The sequence below is a fragment of the Clarias gariepinus genome, chromosome 12, assembly GCF_024256425.1.
Source record: "Clarias gariepinus isolate MV-2021 ecotype Netherlands chromosome 12, CGAR_prim_01v2, whole genome shotgun sequence".
Lineage (NCBI taxonomy): Eukaryota > Metazoa > Chordata > Actinopteri > Siluriformes > Clariidae > Clarias > Clarias gariepinus.
The window spans coordinates 20,391,242-20,397,177 of NC_071111.1; positions in this window are offsets into that span (position 1 = coordinate 20,391,242).

Consider the following 5,936-nt stretch of genomic DNA (forward strand, 5'->3'; position numbering starts at 1 on the left):
AACTGGAATGCTGTACTGCATGAATGTTTGACAGGGAATGGGTTTATGCGAAATCCAGCTGATAACTGTGTCTATACAAAAGAAACGGCTAATGAGAAAGTAATCCTGATTGTATGGGTTGATGACCTAATCATAGCAACAAACAGTGAGAATGTTCTGGAAAGTGTGAAGGGGATGCTCACTGAAAGGTTTAAAATGAAAGACATGGGAAAATTAAAACATTTCCTAGGTATAGATTTTGAACAAGCTGAAGGTCTGGTCAAAATGTCACAGGAGAAATATGTTAACAAGATACTAGAACGCTTTGATATGCAGAGCTGTAGATCAAGGGAAACTCCGTGTGAAATGAAACTTGATTTTTCAGAAAACATTGAAAAAATTAAAGACAAAAGAAAATGCAATAGAAGCAATAGGGAGTTTAATTTACTTATCCATATGTACAAGACCTGATTTGAGTTTTGTTGTCAGTAAACTTTCTCAGCATTTTGCTGAACCAACAGAACAACACTGGAACACTGTAAAACATGTGTTCAGATACCTTAAAGGTACAACAAAACAAGAGCTATGTTTCAGAAAGAATGAAACAGAAAAATTAGGTCTGAGAGTTTACAGTGATGCTGATTGGGCATCAGACACAGAAGACAGGCGTAGTATTTCAGGATATTGTGTCAGTCTTAGTGAGGGAAGCTCCTGGATTTCGTGGAGAACCAAAAAACAATCAACAGTTGCACTGTCAACTTGTGAAGCAGAGTACATGTCCTTAGCATCAGCTGTACAGGAATGTATCTATTTGAAACAGTTACTCAGTAAAATGGACACATATCAATATGCACAAACAAAAGTGTATGAGGACAACCAAGGTACCATAGCACTAGCCGGGAACCCAATATGTAGACAGCGGTGCAAACACATAGATATCAAGTACCATTTCATAAGAGAAACTGTAAATGATGGCAAGGTAATCTTGGAATACTGTCCCACCGAGAAAATGGTTGCTGACATTATGACAAAGCCAGCCACTAAGAAGAAGCTTAAGAGATTTTCTCGTGATATGTTTGGAATTTAAGAGTGTATTTATGTTTACATTGTTGATGTAAAAGGAAAAGCCTTATTTGTGTTTATTATTTTTGAAGTAATACAATGAGCTACGAGCGAGTGGGGGTGTTAAAGTATTTACACTCTTCCTCATTGTATTAAAATTGTTTAATTGTTTTATATTTGAAAGTATAATAATACTGTAATAATGACGTCATGTTGTTTACGTGTTTTACGTCATCACGTTGATGATACGGAAGTGTTTATGTCCCAGTCGCATGCTGTGCAGAGAGCGCAAGGCAAGGGTGCACAATAAACACAGTTGGAAACGATTCGTTTTGTCTTTCTATTTGAACAAAAGTGAGCTACGCACTCAAGCTCAAGATTTACCCTCAGGAAAATACAAAAGAACTGAAAACATTTAATTAATTTTTGTCCATCCAGTTTTGCTTGATGCTGTGACAAATTTGTCTGGACAAACATACAGATTTATGAAATACATGTCTGGTTTATGAATCTAGTGTTTTAATATAAAGGTAAAGGATTTTGAATATGCCATCTTAACCTCAGGAACTCTAAAGTGTTTTGGCTATGGAATGAAGGGACACCTAGTACTGTACGAGCTTGTCCTAAGAGACTATGCAGAGCTGAAAAGACAAGGAGAAAAGATGTTATACAGTAGGAGACCAAGTGTCTCCGACAGAGCAGGATACTGAGGATATGGCAGAGATTCTTCAAAGTCAAGAAAACAGATTAAAAAAAAAAACAAGACAAAACATCTACAGCAAACAGACAAAATAAAATAAATTGAAAAAAGTAAGTTTTTACAGTTGTACGAAAGCTTTACGCATTCAGACAAGTCCAGGCATGCCCAAAGACAACTTCTAGAGGCCAGGTTGTTCTACACATACCCAAACAACCAACTGATGCCAAATGGCCCATGCATGCAGAAATAATCCAAATAAACCCTTCAGCTGGAACAACCTTTCTTGCCTTCAGTTTCTCTAACCGGAAAATCCCACCACCATTTCCACTAGAACTCTACAAGAACTCTTGTGCTGCCCAGAAGCTCGTACATGGTCCTCCAAACCAGATAGTACTTTAGTGGAGATGGAACTTGATACTGTCATCACAGCAGACACTGCAGTCCAACCCCAAGAGAGCAAGTCCAGCTCCCACCTCAAATGCATCTAGCATCACCTTCCCACTGATGTCTTTTCACTGAGACAGTTCAGATGTTCCTCTGCATCCATCTCATCTGGGACAGCCTCGAACACTACATCCTGATCCCCCATAGTGCATCTGGTAGATCTCCAAGGCATGCACTCTCCAAAGTCCAAGTCGCTATGTTGGAGGAGAGGAGAGATCAAAGGCAGATGAAGAATGTTAAAAACTTGATGATTAAACCAGAGATGCCCTTAGAGAAGAAATTGAGACCAGCCGTCGTCTCAAGAGGGCACAATATGAGCTTCAGATTGTGAAGCTTGTTACCTTTCTACTCAAAACTGCGAAAGCAATATTGCAGTGGACAAAAAAAAAATTATAATTAGCTGCACCTAAGTGAACAGTACAATTACAGTACTCCTAGAACACCTATAGCTTGCTAGTGCTCTACAGCTTAAAAAGGCATACATGCACAATACCCGGCCCTACACTGTTGCATTACAAGCACTGCAAGATAAATATGGGCAACCACACCAATTAGTCCAATGTGAGTTAGGTGCCATTTTGAATGATCCAGCTGTTAAATTTGGAGATGCTGAAGCGTTTCATAGCTTATCCTTATCCATTCATTCATTTAGTTTGAATGCTTAGGACTTTGGAAGGCCTGAATGGCTATGAGTTGAAGTATGGATTTCATTTTAATCGCCTTTTGAGCAAAAAACCAGCATCATATCGGAATAGCCTTGTAGAGTTCTGTTTCCATCGTGGCATTCTCCGGACTGGTTTAGACCGCACATGCACTCTGCCTGATTTTTTCTGCATGGGTGCGGCTGAAGTCTCAGGCTTAGCAAGCATATATATCAAACAGGGCAGCAGCACTCTATCAAAATGAGATACCCATGAGCAAAAGGAAGGATCAACATGTGCCTTCCCACCCAAAGGACAAATTAAACCCTGTCCTTTACTCAACTGACAGCACTTCACCTGATCAAGGACAGACAACAATTAAGTCACTCAAGTTCCAACCGTACTGTCCATATTGCAACAGTAAAGACCATTTTCTGAATTCTTGTCCTACTTTTAAGCTGATAAATACGGAGCAAATAAATACATGGATAACAGTTGGGCGGGGGTATAAAACCTGTAATAAGTTGCACCAGACCATTCTTAATGAAGCAGCCTTAAAGTCACAAATTAGTGTTCTTATGACGAATGTTTCCACACCCCATGTATTGTATATCAAGACCGTCTGAACCAATCTCCAAAAGTGATGCTTAAGATATTTAAGGTTCTACTTCACAACAAAGATAAGGTCATGGAAACAAATGTAATACTGGACAATGGCTCTGTGTATATATATATATATATATATATATATATATATATATATATATATATATATATATATATATTTAAGTTTTATCCAAGAAAAACACTCACTGGGACAGGGTGCCAATCTATTGCAGGGCACACACACATACTCATTCACAAACTACGGGCAATTTGGAAACACCAGTTAGCAAAATCTGCAGGTCTTCGGCCTGTGGAAGGACACCAGAGCACCCAGAAGAAACCCACCAAGAACGGGTAGAACATGTACTATACACACAGAGACGGGAATTGAACTCGGACTCTGGAAATAGAAAGGGGAATGGATAGGTTATTTTTAGCCATTCTGCTAGAAAATCCAGTGGAGGAGTGGCTATCCTACTCTCCAAAAGCCTTCTACCAGAACCATATGTTTTAAAAGAAATAGTGCAAGGCAGATTTAATGTGGCCAGAGCCAAAAATTAGCTCTTTAGGCTTACTGTAGACCTGAATTCAATTCAATTATTGAAGGCAGGACTAACTATGACAGCATACCTAAAAGGGAGAGCCAGAAGGAAACACAGGGCTCCTTGAGATGTAAAGCAACCAATCACCTCAACGTCAACAAACCTGAGTGATCAGTGAGAGTGGGGAAGACAGCATCTAAACATACCAATTCTGCATTCTGTGCTTAGAGATCAAAGGGGAGGTTTGATATCAGCCTGTAATTGAAAAGCTAACAGAGGTCGAGGTCAGGTTTCTTGATAAGTGGTTTAATAACTGTTAATTTAAGGGATTTAGGAACATACCCACTGCTGAGTGAACAGTTAATTACTTTCAACAGGGATTCTATTATTGCTGGAACTATCTGTTTGAGTATAGGACCTAATTCACAGGTTGACAATTTTGAAGAAAAGATAAGTGGAATTAGTTCTTTAGCTTCAAGGAGAGTAAAGTATTCTAGGTTCAGATGTGATGTGATTAGTTTATCATCTGTATGATCTGTACATTATGGAATTTGCACACTCATTGTGGACTATGTTACACACAGCTGATGTGGCACAATATTTTTGCACAGTATTCCACACACTGCCCTTCCTGACACAACCCTCTGCATTTATCCAGACTTGGGACTGGCACAAGAAGACACTAGATTGCGCCCCCCCGTGGTTGCATTGAACAGCCGAAAGACAAAGAAGAATTCCACACACTGCACAATCATTGCACACTCACTGCAGAATTTGGGACATATATATCTGGTTTTGTACTCTACTCTGCATACATATGTACAGTCCATTTGTTTACCATATATATTTTCATATTCTGCTTTCAAAACTGGAAAAATTTAATGTCCGGGAAAAACGTTTCTTTACTGTGCATATGACAATAAACTTGAAACTTAAACTTGAAACTTGATTGAGTTAGACCGAAATACTCATGGAGTATACATGAAAACGATAGACAATACACTTGGATCCACGGCAGGAAGAATTTTATGTCACTTGCCAGATAAGACAGGTTTTTATTAAATATAATTCCAATGTTTTTAAAGAATGTAACCTAAAAAATGTAGGTTTATCTGGTACTGTGTAATGAAAACTGTGTTTTCATTGCTAAAATTAAACTGAAATCTGCTTACTGAAATATTAACACAGCATTACAGTAGTTCTAGATAAATATTTTAAATAAGCTTTTATTAACTTATAGAGAATCTATAAAACCAGGAAAAATTATTTTACGTTGTTAAGTGGTGGGAGAGTGTGGAATAAGAGAAAGCAAGCAAGTCTGTCAACAGTATACTCTGAAAGTCTCTCAGGACATTGCCAAATCTGTAAATGATTTAAAGATGAAGATTGTGTAATTGCAAAGTTCTGCAGAGTCCACTAGAAATTGAGGTTGCTTTGAAAACCTCAAACCAAAAAAAAGGCATTTTGGCAGATTTGCTAGGCACCAAAGCACAATGGGCATTAGTCCCGTCCAAGTTTCAGAGCACTATGGATTAGCAATGGACTCACCATTAAAATACTTTGAAGAAAACACAGTCAGTAAGTTAATTCTTGTATTTTGTTCACCATTATGGCAGCTACTGAATGAAGTTGCCAAGATCTGACAAAGGACGGTGCTATTCTACTTATGCCTACCTATGCAACTTCGAGTACAGTTAAGATAAAGAAGCTTTCACCTTATTCTGCAACAGACTTTCAAGAGTCTCTAAAGATACTAATGAAGAATTAGTCCCCTGAGTACCTGCTGCATGGTGGTGGGGACCATTTATTCTACACATGCCATCAGTAGTTCTAGCACTTGACTGTTTAACCAATCAGATGCAGCAACAATAATCACATGTAGTCATATGACCACACCCAAACAGGCAGTATAGCGAAAAAAAGAAGTTTGCTTGCAAAAGAACAGCTTCATACTGCAGTGTC